This window comes from Neolamprologus multifasciatus, chromosome 1 (assembly GCF_963576455.1).
Source record: "Neolamprologus multifasciatus chromosome 1, fNeoMul1.2, whole genome shotgun sequence".
In the NCBI taxonomy this organism is placed as follows: domain Eukaryota; kingdom Metazoa; phylum Chordata; class Actinopteri; order Cichliformes; family Cichlidae; genus Neolamprologus; species Neolamprologus multifasciatus.
Window position 1 is genome coordinate 33,574,031 of NC_140439.1, and position 17,091 is coordinate 33,591,121.

General features: G+C 37.2%; 1 pseudogene; it reads left to right on the forward strand.

Annotated features, from left to right (window-relative positions):
- Positions 1-7,132: 7,132 nt before the first annotated feature.
- Positions 7,133-9,531, forward strand: LOC146526124 (uncharacterized; annotated as a pseudogene).
- The last annotated feature ends 7,560 nt before the right edge of the window (positions 9,532-17,091 follow it).

The following is a 17,091-nucleotide window of genomic DNA, read 5'->3' on the forward strand; positions in this document are numbered from 1 at the left end:
AAATTAATAATAAACACAACTGGCAAAATTTTAAAAAGTCAGATCAATGTCTTCATTCAAGAATGAATTGTCTTTGTCACGGGGTCATGTGTATTTTGTGTTTTCCTCGGGCTGGTGATCCTTGCAGTCGTTGAGCCCAGGAGTCCAGATTTTTAGTGTTTTAATCACATTTAGTGTTACATTTTAGATCACAACAATAGGATATCCACAATTTAGGATTCAGGCATTTGTTTTTTTCAATATTGTAATCATTCTATGATTGCAGGTGTTTAGAGTTAATTCGTTGATTCAGATGATTAGGTTAATAGCTCGTTTAGAGAACCTTTTCATGATATGCTTAATTTTTGAGATAAGAATTTTGGGTTTTCATGAGCTGTATGCTAAAATCATCAATATAAAAACAATGAAAGGCTTGAACTACTTTAGTTGTGTGTAATGAATCGAAAATATATGAAAGTCTAATGTTTATCAGTACATTACAGAAAATAATGAACTTTATCACAAAATCATAATTTTTTTGAGAAGGACCTGTACACTTTGACACACATTGGAACTGTTAGCAAAAGGAAGAGTTACTGAATTTTACAGGAAAAAATATCATTAATATGTCCCAACTTCATGGAACAAAGATAAAAGAAAGTGAGGACAGGGCAGAGAGGTATTTGCATGATCAGCAAGAGCCATTTCATAAACTGGAATTCAAGGCTCACGTGTAAATTATATCGTAAACCAGAAGCACTCCACCACAGTAGTTCACTCTCTGGGCAGTATTTACTTTTAAGTGAAAAGCATTATATTCTGTTTATATTCATTGTGTTTTCTTTGTTCTTTTTAATCATACTAGAAGTTTGTAGTGCAGTAAAAATCTGATCAAGGTAGACGGACAGGTTTTCACTTACACAAGCATTACACAGTATTCATTTGTAAATAACTGGACACGAAAAACTAGAGATAAAAAAATGTGATATAATATTATACTTCAGTGTATTTCGAACAAACTAGGCAGCTTATTGTCTTTCTCTTGATGATACTTTCTTTTCTTTTTTTTAAAGGCTCAAACTATTTGTTATGAAAGCAAAACAAACAAACTAATGTTGTATAAATTGATTCAGGATTATTTACTTCGAGTCCAGAAATCATAGCTGTCTCATCAGATCCAGTTGTGACATTAGCTAGAGTTTCCGCGGAGGGTACTTGGTTCTGTATGACAGCACAGCTTTTAGGTTGAATTCAAGCGCTTGAGTACAGCCTGATAATTAGAGGCCTGCAAACTGTTTGCTGATGAACTTTTGTCTGTAAAAGTACAGACAGCTTTAGAAGACACAGGACACGAGATGGGTTCAACATTTCTTTTGAGTTCCATGTAACAATCCCTAACTCCGTAATTAAAGAATGTGCCATTTAATCTTGGCTGGCTAAAATGGGGTGGCTGCCGTTCAGGATTTAGCACAAGTCAGCTTTTGATCAGAAAGTTTTCTGGTTTGATCCCTGGCTGCTCCAGTCTGCAGGCAAAATATCCTTGGACAAGATCGTAATCCCAAGTTGCTTTCTGATGCATCCATTGGAGTGTGAATGCTTTATAGAGTTTGTGAAACAGTTGTACGTGTGGTCAGGTCGTTTTGTATTTGTGTGTGGATTGAAGCACATGCCTGAGAGCACATCGATCACTGCACATATTTTTAAAACCTTAGTTTAAATAAAGTTTTTGATTATTTATTATAAAAAAGACATGATATATATATATATATATATATATATATATATATATATATATATATATATAATGCAGTGGGTACTCCACCAGCTAACATTTCAGTTAATTTGACACATAACACCAGTTAGTTCTTCCTTTTGGTGAAAGCTGGGCTCTTCAGTTCAGCATGGTACAGCTCCAAAGATTCTGCAACATCAAACCTTCTGTCTGCTAATGTTACATCACCTGGGCTGAGGCACTCCAGGTAATTTCAACAGTTTCTTTTTTTGTTTTTAAAGTTTAGATATAAACAAATAAAGAAAAGTAACATTTGTCACTCTCTATCTTCACGATGGATTCATTTTCATCTCATAAGTGTTAGCAACAGTTCTAGAAAAGGAGACAGGTTTGTTCCAGTGTGCAGAAATGTTATTATAAATGTTCAAACTACTGCACTGTAAAATCGAATTAGTTCCCAGAACTCAAAAAACTATGCAAACTCGTTACCTCCAAAAATTGAGTAAAGTTTACTTAAGATGACTGTTAGGACAACTTATTCATTGCAAGTATGCAGTACTAAGAATAACTTGATGTTCCTGAAGGTGCATTATGAATTGTTTACCCACTGACAAACTGACAAAGACTACTAAATTAAAAAACAATTTGTGGTAACCTGATTATGATTTAAAAAGAATGATTAACAACACTTCTTGTAATGGTGTTGAAATCAGCCCAGTGTTTATTTTCAAATGCAAAAAAACTGACACCATCTGTTGGCAACTATGACACGTTTAGAATCTTATGACCACTTTGTCCTTTGATCCTTTGATTCTAAAGAACCCTCAAACAGGGGTGAGACACAACCACTTTTAGTCCGTTATTGGCAGCATTTATGTTCGTAGCGTTCAAACATTCGCCAGAGAAATCTTTTAAAACATTTGGATCTTTTTGAGAGTGACAGTTTACAGATCCAAACATGTCTCAGAGAAAAAAAAATAAAGAAATCCTTGAAGAGAACGAACACCTGAAAATAAACCAGAGAGACTTGCAGTGCCAACTCCAAGACATGGAGGAGAAATACAGAGCGCTGCAGGTAAAGCTTGATGAAAGACCGCACACAAAGGAAGACTTTCTTCAAGAAAAAAGGCTACAGGAGATAAAACAGAAGGAAATGGATTTCAAGCTTCAGGACATGGAGAAACACAACAAAGGCTTGCAAATCAAGCTTAATGAAGCTCTGCACAAAAATAAAGAGCTCCTCCAAGAAAAAGATCAACAGGACATGAAGCAGTGCAAACTCCAAGGCATGGAGGAAAAATACAAAGCGCTTCAGGTAAAGCTTGATAAAACACTGAACAAAAATAAGGAGTTGCTTCAAGAACAAAAGCAACAAGAAATTAAACAGAAACAAATGGACTGCAAGCTTGAAGATGTGCAGGAAAAATACACAGAGCTGAAAATAAAGCTTGATAAAGCACTGCAGAGAAATAAAGATTTCCTTCAAGAGAAAGAACAGCAAGACATGAAACAGAAACATCTGGATTGCAAGCTTCAGAACATCGAGAAACACAACGAAGGCTTGCAAGTAATGCTTGATGAAGCTCTGCAAAAGAATAAAGAAATCCTTGAAGAGAAAGAAAAACTGGACACTAACCAGAGAGACATGCAGTGCCAACTCCAAGACATGGAGGAGAAATACAGAGCGCTGCAGGCAAAGCCTGATGAAAGACCGCACACAAATGAAGACTTTCTTCAAGAAAAAAGGCTACAGGAGATAAAACAGAAGGAAATGGATTTCAAGCTTCAGGACATGGAGAAACACAACAAAGGCTTGCAAATCAAGCTTAATGAAGCTCTGCAAAAAATTAAAGAGCTCCTCCATGAAAAAGATCAACAGGACATGAAGCAGCGCAAACTCCAAGGCATGGAGGAAAAATGCAAAGCGCTTCAGGTAAAGCTTGATAAAACACTGAACAAAAATAAGGAGTTGCTTCAAGAACAAAAGCAACAAGAAATTAAACAGAAACAGATGGACTGCAAGCTTGAAGACATGCAGGAAAAATACACAGAGCTGAAAATAAAGCTTGATAAAGCACTGCAGAGAAATAAAGATTTCCTTCAAGAGAAAGAACAGCAAGACATGAAACAGAAACATCTGGATTGCAAGCTTCAGAACACCGAGAAACACAACAAAGGCTTGCAAGTAATGCTTGATGAAGCTCTGCAAAAGAATAAAGAAATCCTTGAAGAAAAAGAAAAACTGGACATTAACCAGAGAGACATGCAAGGTGTGCAGGAACAACACCGAGCGCTGCAGGTAAAGCTTGATGAAACACTGCACAAATATCAAGAGCTGCTTCAAGACCAAGAACAACAGGAAATAAAGCAGAAAGAAGACAAAGAAATTCTCCAGGACTTTGAGAGGAAAAACCAAAACCTGCAAGAACTTTATAACAAACTGAACTACAAAACAACTGAACTGGAAGAGGAAAAGGAAAAGCTGCAAAACCAATGCTCAGAGATGCAGAGTAAGCTCAATGACATGCTGAGCAAAAACACAGAACTTGAGGAACTTTCAGACAACTTGAAGTGCAAAAACACTGAGATGCAGGTGCTAAAGCAACACCTGGAGAAAACAAACCAAGACCTGCAGTGTGCACTTCAAGAAATCGAGAGGAGCAGTCAGCAGTTGGAAGACACGCACAACAAATTCCAACAGAGTTATACAGAGCTGCACAAGGGAAAGCTAACGCAGGAGGCAACATCTAAAGAAATGAAAGAAAGGCTTGAAGACAAACAAGCCAAATTACAAGAAGTGGAGAAAACATGCAAGAGACTTGAGAAGGAGAATGCAGAGACAATCGATCAGCTGAGAACCCTCATCCTAGAGAAAAAAAGTGCTCGTGGAAAAGCTGATGGAAAAGAAGAAAAAAAGATTCTGCTTCTTCTGGAGGAAGAACACTCCTGCTTTTTCTTCTTTTTCTACTTTTTCTACTGCTGATGTCACCCTGTCTTCCTCCACCTCTGTCCCATCTTAATTTTCACCTCTCCTCTCCCTTTCTCTCCCTTTCTCTCCTGACACCTCTCCCTCCCCTGTCTCCCTTTACCTCCTAACACCTGTCCCATCTCCCCCCCCCCCTCTCTCTTTTCACCCTCACCCCCCAACCAGTCCCGACAGTTGACTGCCCCCTCTAGAGCCTGGTTCTGTCATAGGTTTCTTCCTTTATAGGGAGTTTTTCCTATCCACTGTCGCACCTAGTGCTTGCTCAGAGGGGATTGTTGGGGTTTTCTCTCCTCTATCTCTTTCCTTCTTTCTATCCCTTTCCTTTCCCTTCTTCTTTACAACCCCCCCACACACACACACCTTTCTATTTCCCAAATTAATAATAAACACAAATGGCAAAATTTTAAAAAGTCAGATCAATGTCTTCATTCAAGAATGAATTGTCTTTGTCACGGGGTCATGTGTATTTTGTGTTTTCCTCGGGCTGGTGATCCTTGCAGTCGTTGAGCCCAGGAGTCCAGATTTTTAGTGTTTTAATCACATTTAGTGTTACATTTTAGATCACAACAATAGGATATCCACAATTTAGGATTCAGGCATTTGTTTTTTTCAATATTGTAATCATTCTATGATTGCAGGTGTTTAGAGTTAATTCGTTGATTCAGATGATTAGGTTAATAGCTCGTTTAGAGAACCTTTTCATGATATGCTTATTTTTGAGATAAGAATTTTGGGTTTTCATGAGCTGTATGCTAAAATCATCAATATAAAAACAATAAAAGGCTTGAACTACTTTAGTTGTGTGTAATGAATCGAAAATATATGAAAGTCTAATGTTTATCAGTACATTACAGAAAATAATGAACTTTATCACAAAATCATAATTTTTTTGAGAAGGACCTGTACACTTTGACACACATTGGAACTGTTAGCAAAAGGAAGAGTTACTGAATTTTACAGGAAAAAATATCATTAATATGTCCCAACTTTATGGAACAAAGATAAAAGAAAGTGAGGACAGGGCAGAGAGGTATTTGCATGATCAGCAAGAGCCATTTCATAAACTGGAATTCAAGGCTCACGTGTAAATTATATCGTAAACCAGAAGCACTCCACCACAGTAGTTCACTCTCTGGGCAGTATTTACTTTTAAGTGAAAAGCATTATATTCTGTTTATATTCATTGTGTTTTCTTTGTTCTTTTTAATCATACTAGAAGTTTGTAGTGCAGTAAAAATCTGATCAAGGTAGACGGACAGGTTCTCACTTACACAAGCATTACACAGTATTCATTTGTAAATAACTGGACACGAAAAACTTGAGATAAAAAAATGTGATATAATATTATACTTCAGTGTATTTCGAACAAACTAGGCAGCTTATTGTCTTTCTCTTGATGATACTTTCTTTTCTTTTTTTTAAAGGCTCAAACTATTTGTTATGAAAGCAAAATGAACAAACTAATGTTGTATAAATTGATTCAGGATTATTTACTTCGAGTCCAGAAATCATAGCTGTCTCATCAGATCCAGTTGTGACATTAGCTAGAGTTTCCGCGGAGGGTACTTGGTTCTGTATGACAGCACAGCTTTTAGGTTGAATTCAAGCGCTTGAGTACAGCCTGATAATTAGAGGCCTGCAAACTGTTTGCTGATGAACTTTTGTCTGTAAAAGTACAGACAGCTTTAGAAGACACAGGACACGAGATGGGTTCAACATTTCTTTTGAGTTCCATGTAACAATCCCTAACTCCGTAATTAAAGAATGTGCCATTTAATCTTGGCTGGCTAAAATGGGGTGGCTGCCGTTCAGGATTTAGCACAAGTCAGCTTTTGATCAGAAAGTTTTCTGGTTTGATCCCTGGCTGCTCCAGTCTGCAGGCAAAATATCCTTGGACAAGATCGTAATCCCAAGTTGCTTTCTGATGCATCCATTGGAGTGTGAATGCTTTATAGAGTTTGTGAAACAGTTGTACGTGTGGTCAGGTCGTTTTGTATTTGTGTGTGGATTGAAGCACATGCCTGAGAGCACATCGATCACTGCACATATTTTTAAAATCTTAGTTTAAATAAAGTTTTTGATTATTTATTATAAAAAAGACATGATATATATATATATATATATATATATATATATATATATATATATATATATATATAATGCAGTGGGTACTCCACCAGCTAACATGTCAGTTAATTTGACACATAACACCAGTTAGTTCTTCCTTTTGGTGAAAGCTGGGCTCTTCAGTTCAGCATGGTACAGCTCCAAAGATTCTGCAACATCAAACCTTCTGTCTGCTAATGTTACATCACCTGGGCTGAGGCAGTCCAGGTAATTTCAACAGTTTCTTTTTTTGTTTTTAAAGTTTAGATATAAACAAATAAAGAAAAGTAACATTTGTCACTCTCTATCTTCACAATGGATTCATTTTCATCTCATAAGTGTTAGCAACAGTTCTAGAAAAGGAGACAGGTTTGTTCCAGTGTGCAGAAATGTTATTATAAATGTTCAAACTACTGCACTGTAAAATCGAATTAGTTCCCAGAACTCAAAAAACTATGCAAACTCGTTACCTCCAAAAAATTGAGTAAAGTTTACTTAAGATGACTGTTAGGACAACTTATTCATTGCAAGTATGCAGTACTAAGAATAACTTGATGTTCCTGAAGGTGCATTATGAATTGTTTACCCACTGACAAACTGACAAAGACTACTAAATTAAAAAACAATTTGTGGTAACCTGATTATGATTTAAAAAGAATGATTAACAACACTTCTTGTAATGGTGTTGAAATCAGCCCAGTGTTTATTTTCAAATGCAAAAAAAACTGCCACCATCTGTTGGCAACTATGACACGTTTAGAATCTTATGACCACTTTGTCCTTTGATCCTTTGATTCTAAAGAACCCTCAAACAGGGGTGAGACACAACCACTTTTAGTCCGTTATTGGCAGCATTTATGTTCGTAGCGTTCAAACATTCGCCAGAGAAATCTTTTAAAACATTTGGATCTTTTTGAGAGTGACAGTTTACAGATTCAAACATGTCTCAGAGAAAAAAAAAATAAAGAAATCCTTGAAGAGAACGAACACCTGAAAATAAACCAGAGAGACTTGCAGTGCCAACTCCAAGACATGGAGGAGAAATACAGAGCGCTGCAGGTAAAGCTTGATGAAAGACGGCACACAAAGGAAGACTTTCTTCAAGAAAAAAGGCTACAGGAGATAAAACAGAAGGAAATGGATTTCAAGCTTCAGGACATGGAGAAACACAACAAAGGCTTGCAAATCAAGCTTAATGAAGCTCTGCACAAAAATAAAGAGCTCCTCCATGAAAAAGATCAACAGGACATGAAGCAGCGCAAACTCCAAGGCATGGAGGAAAAATACAAAGCGCTTCAGGTAAAGCTTGATAAAACACTGAACAAAAATAAGGAGTTGCTTCAAGAACAAAAGCAACAAGAAATTAAACAGAAACAGATGGACTGCAAGCTTGAAGACGTGCAGGAAAAATACACAGAGCTGAAAATAAAGCTTGATAAAGCACTGCAGAGAAATAAAGATTTCCTTCAAGAGAAAGAACAGCAAGACATGAAACAGAAACATCTGGATTGCAAGCTTCAGAACATCGAGAAACACAACGAAGGCTTGCAAGTAATGCTTGATGAAGCTCTGCAAAAGAATAAAGAAATCCTTGAAGAAAAAGAAAAACTGGACATTAACCAGAGAGACATGCAAGGTGTGCAGGAACAACACCGAGCGCTGCAGGTAAAGCTTGATGAAACACTGCACAAATATCAAGAGCTGCTTCAAGACCAAGAACAACAGGAAATAAAGCAGAAAGAAGACAAAGAAATTCTCCAGGACTTTGAGAGGAAAACCAAAACCTGCAAGAACTTTATAACAAACGGAACTACAAAACAACTGAACTGGAAGAGGAAAAGGAAAAGCTGCAAAACCAATGCTCAGAGATGCAGAGTAAGCTCAATGACATGCTGAGAAAAAACACAGAACTCCAGGAACTTTCAGACAACTTGAAGTGCAAAAACACTGAGATGCAGGTGCTAAAGCAACACCTGGAGAAAACAAACGAAGACCTGCAGTGTACACTTCAAGAAATCGAGAGGAGCAGTCAGCAGTTGGAAGACACGCACAACAAATTTCAACAGAGTTATACAGAGCTGCACGAGGGAAAGCTAACGCAGGAGGCAACATCTAAAGAAATGAAAGAAAGGCTTGAAGACAAACAAGCCAAATTAGAAGAAGTGGAGAAAACATGCAAGAGACTTGAGAAGGAGAATGCAGAGACAATCGATCAGCTGAGAACCCTCATCCTAGAGAAAAAAGTGCTCGTGGAAAAGCTGATGGAAAAGAAGAAAAAAAGATTCCGCTTCTTCTGGAGGAAGAACACTCCTGCTTTTTCTTCTTTTTCTACTTTTTCTACTGCTGATGTCACCCTGTCTTCCTCCACCTCTGTCCCATCTTAATTTTCACCTCTCCTCTCCCTTTCTCTCCCTTTCTCTCCCTTTCTCTCCTGACACCTCTCCCTCCCCTGTCTCCCTTTACCTCCTAACACCTGGCCCATCTCCCCCTCCCCCCCCCCCCTCTCTTTTCACCCTCACCCCCCAACCAGTCCCGACAGTTGACTGCCCCCTCTAGAGCCTGGTTCTGTCATAGGTTTCTTCCTTTATAGGGAGTTTTTCCTATCCACTGTCGCACCTAGTGCTTGCTCAGAGGGGATTGTTGGGGTTTTCTCTCCTCTATCTCTTTCCTTCTTTCTATCCCTTTCCTTTCCCTTCTTCTTTACAACTCCCCCCCCCCCCCCACACACACACACCCCTTTCTATTTCCCAAATTAATAATAAACACAAATGGCAAAATTTTAAAAAGTCAGATCAATGTCTTCAATCAAGAATGAATTGTCTTTGTCACGGGGTCATGTGTATTTTGTGTTTTCCTCGGGCTGGTGATCCTTGCAGTCGTTGAGCCCAGGAGTCCAGATTTTTAGTGTTTTAATCACATTTAGTGTTACATTTTAGATCACAACAATAGGATATCCACAATTTAGGATTCAGGCATTTGTTTTTTTCAATATTGTAATCATTCTATGATTGCAGGTGTTTAGAGTTAATTCGTTGATTCAGATGATTAGGTTAATAGCTCGTTTAGAGAACCTTTTCATGATATGCTTAATTTTTGAGATAAGAATTTTGGGTTTTCATGAGCTGTATGCTAAAATCATCAATATAAAAACAATAAAAGGCTTGAACTACTTTAGTTGTGTGTAATGAATCGAAAATATATGAAAGTCTAATGTTTATCAGTACATTACAGAAAATAATGAACTTTATCACAAAATCATAATTTTTTGAGAAGGACCTGTACACTTTGACACACATTGGAACTGTTAGCAAAAGGAAGAGTTACTGAATTTTACAGGAAAAAATATCATTAATATGTCCCAACTTCATGGAACAAAGATAAAAGAAAGTGAGGACAGGGCAGAGAGGTATTTGCATGATCAGCAAGAGCCATTTCATAAACTGGAATTCAAGGCTCACGTGTAAATTATATTGTAAACCAGAAGCACTCCACCACAGTAGTTCACTCTCTGGGCAGTATTTACTTTTAAGTGAAAAGCATTATATTCTGTTTATATTCATTGTGTTTTCTTTGTTCTTTTTAATCATACTAGAAGTTTGTAGTGCAGTAAAAATCTGATCAAGGTAGACGGACAGGTTTTCACTTACACAAGCATTACACAGTATTCATTTGTAAATAACTGGACACAAAAAACTAGAGATAAAAAAATGTGATATAATATTATACTGCGGTGTATTTCGAACAAACTAGGCAGCTTATTGTCTTTCTCTTGATGATACTTTCTTTTCATTTTTTTAAAGGCTCAAACTATTTGTTATGAAAGCAAAACAAACAAACTGATGTTGTATAAATTGATTCAGGATTATTTACTTCGAGTCCAGAAATCATAGCTGTCTCATCAGATCCAGTTGTGACATTAGCTAGAGTTTCCGCGGAGGGTACTTGGTTCTGTATGACAGCACAGCTTTTAGGTTGAATTCAAGCGCTTGAGTACAGCCTGATAATTAGAGGCCTGCAAACTGTTTGCTGATGAACTTTTGTCTGTAAAAGTACAGACAGCTTTAGAAGACACAGGACATGAGATGGGTTCAACATTTCTTTTGAGTTCCATGTAACAATCCCTAACTCCGTAATTAAAGAATGTGCCATTTAATCTTGGCTGGCTAAAATGGGGTGGCTGCCGTTCAGGATTTAGCACAAGTCAGCTTTTGATCAGAAAGTTTTCTGGTTTGATCCCTGGCTGCTCCAGTCTGCAGGCAAAATATCCTTGGACAAGATCGTAATCCCAAGTTGCTTTCTGATGCATCCATTGGAGTGTGAATGCTTTATAGAGTTTGTGAAACAGTTGTACGTGTGGTCAGGTCGTTTTGTATTTGTGTGTGGATTGAAGCACATGCCTGAGAGCACATCGATCACTGCACATATTTTTAAAATCTTAGTTTAAATAAAGTTTTTGATTATTTATTATAAAAAAGACATGATATATATATATATATATATATATATATATATATATATATATAATGCAGTGGGTACTCCACCAGCTAACATGTCAGTTAATTTGACACATAACACCAGTTAGTTCTTCCTTTTGGTGAAAGCTGGGCTCTTCAGTTCAGCATGGTACAGCTCCAAAGATTCTGCAACATCAAACCTTCTGTCTGCTAATGTTACATCACCTGGGCTGAGGCAGTCCAGGTAATTTCAACAGTTTCTTTTTTTGTTTTTAAAGTTTAGATATAAACAAATAAAGAAAAGTAACATTTGTCACTCTCTATCTTCACGATGGATTCATTTTCATCTCATAAGTGTTAGCAACAGTTCTAGAAAAGGAGACAGGTTTGTTCCAGTGTGCAGAAATGTTATTATAAATGTTCAAACTACTGCACTGTAAAATCTAATTAGTTCTCAGAACTCAAAAAACTATGCAAACTCGTTACCTCCAAAAAATTGAGTAAAGTTTACTTAAGATGACTGTTAGGACAACTTATTCATTGCAAGTATGCAGTACTAAGAATAACTTGATGTTCCTGAAGGTGCATTATGAATTGTTTACCCACTGACAAACTGACAAAGACTACTAAATTAAAAAACAATTTGTGGTAACCTGATTATGATTTAAAAAGAATGATTAACAACACTTCTTGTAATGGTGTTGAAATCAGCCCAGTGTTTATTTTCAAATGCAAAAAAAACTGCCACCATCTGTTGGCAACTATGACACGTTTAGAATCTTATGACCACTTTGTCCTTTGATCCTTTGATTCTAAAGAACCCTCAAACAGGGGTGAGACACAACCACTTTTAGTCCGTTATTCGCAGCATTTATGTTCGTAGCGTTCAAACATTCGCCAGAGAAATCTTTTAAAACATTTGGATCTTTTTGAGAGTGACAGTTTACAGATTCAAACATGTCTCAGAGAAAAAAAAATAAAGAAATCATTGAAGAGAACGAACACCTGAAAATAAACCAGAGAGACTTGCGGTGCCAACTCCAAGACATGGAGGAGAAATACAGAGCGCTGCAGGTAAAGCTTGATGAAAGACCGCACACAAAGGAAGACTTTCTTCAAGAAAAAAGGCTACAGGAAATAAAACAGAAGGAAATGGATTTCAAGCTTCAGGACATGGAGAAACACAACAAAGGCTTGCAAATCAAGCTTAATGAAGCTCTGCACAAAAATAAAGAGCTCCTCCATGAAAAAGATCAACAGGACATGAAGCAGCGCAAACTCCAAGGCATGGAGGAAAAATACAAAGCGCTTCAGGTAAAGCTTGATAAAACACTGAACAAAAATAAGGAGTTGCTTCAAGAACAAAAGCAACAAGAAATTAAACAGAAACAGATGGACTGCAAGCTTGAAGACATGCAGGAAAAATACACAGAGCTGAAAATAAAGCTTGATAAAGCACTGCAGAGAAATAAAGATTTCCTTCAAGAGAAAGAACAGCAAGACATGAAACAGAAACATCTGGATTGCAAGCTTCAGAACATCGAGAAACACAACGAAGGCTTGCAAGTAATGCTTGATGAAGCTCTGCAAAAGAATAAAGAAATCCTTGAAGAGAAAGAAAAACTGGACACTAACCAGAGAGACATGCAGTGCCAACTCCAAGACATGGAGGAGAAATACAGAGCGCTGCAGGCAAAGCCTGATGAAAGACGGCACACAAATGAAGACTTTCTTCAAGAAAAAAGGCTACAGGAGATAAAACAGAAGGAAATGGATTTCAAGCTTCAGGACATGGAGAAACACAACAAAGGCTTGCAAATCAAGCTTAATGAAGCTCTGCAAAAAATTAAAGAGCTCCTCCATGAAAAAGATCAACAGGACATGAAGCAGCGCAAACTCCAAGGCATGGAGGAAAAATGCAAAGCGCTTCAGGTAAAGCTTGATAAAACACTGAACAAAAATAAGGAGTTGCTTCAAGAACAAAAGCAACAAGAAATTAAACAGAAACAGATGGACTGCAAGCTTGAAGACGTGCAGGAAAAATACACAGAGCTGAAAATAAAGCTTGATAAAGCACTGCAGAGAAATAAAGATTTCCTTCAAGAGAAAGAACAGCAAGACATGAAACAGAAACATCTGGATTGCAAGCTTCAGAACATCGAGAAAACACAACGAAGGCTTGCAAGTAATGCTTGATGAAGCTCTGCAAAAGAATAAAGAAATCCTTGAAGAAAAAGAAAAACTGGACATTAACCAGAGAGACATGCAAGGTGTGCAGGAACAACACCGAGCACTGCAGGTAAAGCTTGATGAAACACTGCACAAATATCAAGAGCTGCTTCAAGACCAAGAACAACAGGAAATAAAGCAGAAAGAAGACAAAGAAATTCTCCAGGACTTTGAGAGGAAAAACCAAAACCTGCAAGAACTTTATAACAAACTGAACTACAAAACAACTGAACTGGAAGAGGAAAAGGAAAAGCTGCAAAACCAATGCTCAGAGATGCAGAGTAAGCTCAATGACATGCTGAGCAAAAACACAGAACTCGAGGAACTTTCAGACAACTTGAAGTGCAAAAACACTGAGATGCAGGTGCTAAAGCAACACCTGGAGAAAACAAACCAAGACCTGCAGTGTACACTTCAAGAAATCGAGAGGAGCAGTCAGCAGTTGGAAGACACGCACAACAAATTCCAACAGAGTTATACAGAGCTGCACAAGGGAAAGCTAACGCAGGAGGCAACATCTAAAGAAATGAAAGAAAGGCTTGAAGACAAACAAGCCAAATTAGAAGAAGTGGAGAAAACATGCAAGAGACTTGAGAAGGAGAATGCAGAGACAATCGATCAGCTGAGAACCCTCATCCTAGAGAAAAAAGTGCTCGTGGAAAAGCTGATGGAAAAGAAGAAAAAAAGATTCCGCTTCTTCTGGAGGAAGAACACTCCTGCTTTTTCTTCTTTTTCTACTTTTTCTACTGCTGATGTCACCCTGTCTTCCTCCACCTCTGTCCCATCTTAATTTTCACCTCTCCTCTCCCTTTCTCTCCTGACACCTCTCCCTCCCCTGTCTCCCTTTACCTCCTAACACCTGTCCCATCTCCCCCCCCCCCCCCTCTCTCTTTTCACCCTCACCCCCCAACCAGTCCCGACAGTTGACTGCCCCCTCTAGAGCCTGGTTCTGTCATAGGTTTCTTCCTTTATAGGGAGTTTTTCCTATCCACTGTCGCACCTAGTGCTTGCTCAGAGGGGATTGTTGGGGTTTTCTCTCCTCTATCTCTTTCCTTCTTTCTATCCCTTTCCTTTCCCTTCTTCTTTACAACCCCCCCCCCCCCCACACACACACACACACACACACACACACACCCCTTTCTATTTCCCAAATTAATAATAAACACAATTGGCAAAATTTTAAAAAGTCAGATCAGTGTCTTCATTCAAGAATGAATTGTCTTTGTCACGGGGTCATGTGTATTTTGTGTTTTCCTCGGGCTGGTGATCCTTGCAGTCGTTGAGCCCAGGAGTCCAGATTTTTAGTGTTTTAATCACATTTAGTGTTACAGTTTAGATCACAACAATAGGATATCCACAATTTAGGATTCAGGCATTTGTTTTTTTCAATATTGTAATCATTCTATGATTGCAGGTGTTTAGAGTTAATTCGTTGATTCAGATGATTAGGTTAATAGCTCGTTTAGAGAACCTTTTCATGATATGCTTAATTTTTGAGATAAGAATTTTGGGTTTTCATGAGCTGTATGCTAAAATCATCAATATAAAAACAATAAAAGGCTTGAACTACTTTAGTTGTGTGTAATGAATCGAAAATATATGAAAGTCTAATGTTTATCAGTACATTACAGAAAATAATGAACTTTATCACAAAATCATAATTTTTTGAGAAGGACCTGTACACTTTGACACACATTGGAACTGTTAGCAAAAGGAAGAGTTACTGAATTTTACAGGAAAAAATATCATTAATATGTCCCAACTTTATGGAACAAAGATAAAAGAAAGTGAGGACAGGGCAGAGAGGTATTTGCATGATCAGCAAGAGCCATTTCATAAACTGGAATTCAAGGCTCACGTGTAAATTATATCATAAACCAGAAGCACTCCACCACAGTAGTTCACTCTCTGGGCAGTATTTACTTTTAAGTGAAAAGCATTATATTCTGTTTATATTCATTGTGTTTTCTTTGTTCTTTTTAATCATACTAGAAGTTTGTAGTGCAGTAAAAATCTGATCAAGGTAGACGGACAGGTTTTCACTTACACAAGCATTACACAGTATTCATTTGTAAATAACTGGACACGAAAAACTAGAGATAAAAAAATGTGATATAATATTATACTTCAGTGTATTTCGAACAAACTAGGCAGCTTATTGTCTTTCTCTTGATGATACTTTCTTTTCTTTTTTTAAAGGCTCAAACTATTTGTTATGAAAGCAAAACAAACAAACTAATGTTGTATAAATTGATTCAGGATTATTTACTTCGAGTCCAGAAATCATAGCTGTCTCATCAGATCCAGTTGTGACATTAGCTAGAGTTTCCGCGGAGGGTACTTGGTTCTGTATGACAGCACAGCTTTTAGGTTGAATTCAAGCGCTTGAGTACAGCCTGATAATTAGAGGCCTGCAAACTGTTTGCTGATGAACTTTTGTCTGTAAAAGTACAGACAGCTTTAGAAGACACAGGACACGAGATGGGTTCAACATTTCTTTTGAGTTCCATGTAACAATCCCTAACTCCGTAATTAAAGAATGTGCCATTTAATCTTGGCTGGCTAAAATGGGGTGGCTGCCGTTCAGGATTTAGCACAAGTCAGCTTTTGATCAGAAAGTTTTCTGGTTTGATCCCTGGCTGCTCCAGTCTGCAGGCAAAATATCCTTGGACAAGATCGTAATCCCAAGTTGCTTTCTGATGCATCCATTGGAGTGTGAATGCTTTATAGAGTTTGTGAAACAGTTGTACGTGTGGTCAGGTCGTTTTGTATTTGTGTGTGGATTGAAGCACATGCCTGAGAGCACATCGATCACTGCACATATTTTTAAAATCTTAGTTTAAATAAAGTTTTTGATTATTTATTATAAAAAAGACATGATATATATATATATATATATATATATATATATATATATATATATATATATATATATATATATAGATATAGATATAGATATATATATATAGATATAGATATATATATAATGCAGTGGGTACTCCACCAGCTAACATGTCAGTTAATTTGACACATAACACCAGTTAGTTCTTCCTTTTGGTGAAAGCTGGGCTCTTCAGTTCAGCATGGTACAGCTCCAAAGATTCTGCAACATCAAACCTTCTGTCTGCTAATGTTACATCACCTGGGCTGAGGCAGTCCAGGTAATTTCAACAGTTTCTTTTTTTGTTTTAAAGTTTAGATATAAACAAATAAAGAAAAGTAACATTTGTCACTCTCTATCTTCACAATGGATTCATTTTCATCTCATAAGTGTTAGCAACAGTTCTAGAAAAGGAGACAGGTTTGTTCCAGTGTGCAGAAATGTTATTATAAATGTTCAAACTACTGCACTGTAAAATCGAATTAGTTCCCAGAACTCAAAAAACTATGCAAACTCGTTACCTCCAAAAAATTGAGTAAAGTTTACTTAAGATGACTGTTAGGACAACTTATTCATTGCAAGTATGCAGTACTAAGAATAACTTGATGTTCCTGAAGGTGCATTATGAATTGTTTACCCACTGACAAACTGACAAAGACTACTAAATTAAAAAACAATTTGTGGTAACCTGATTATGATTTAAAAAGAATGATTAACAACACTG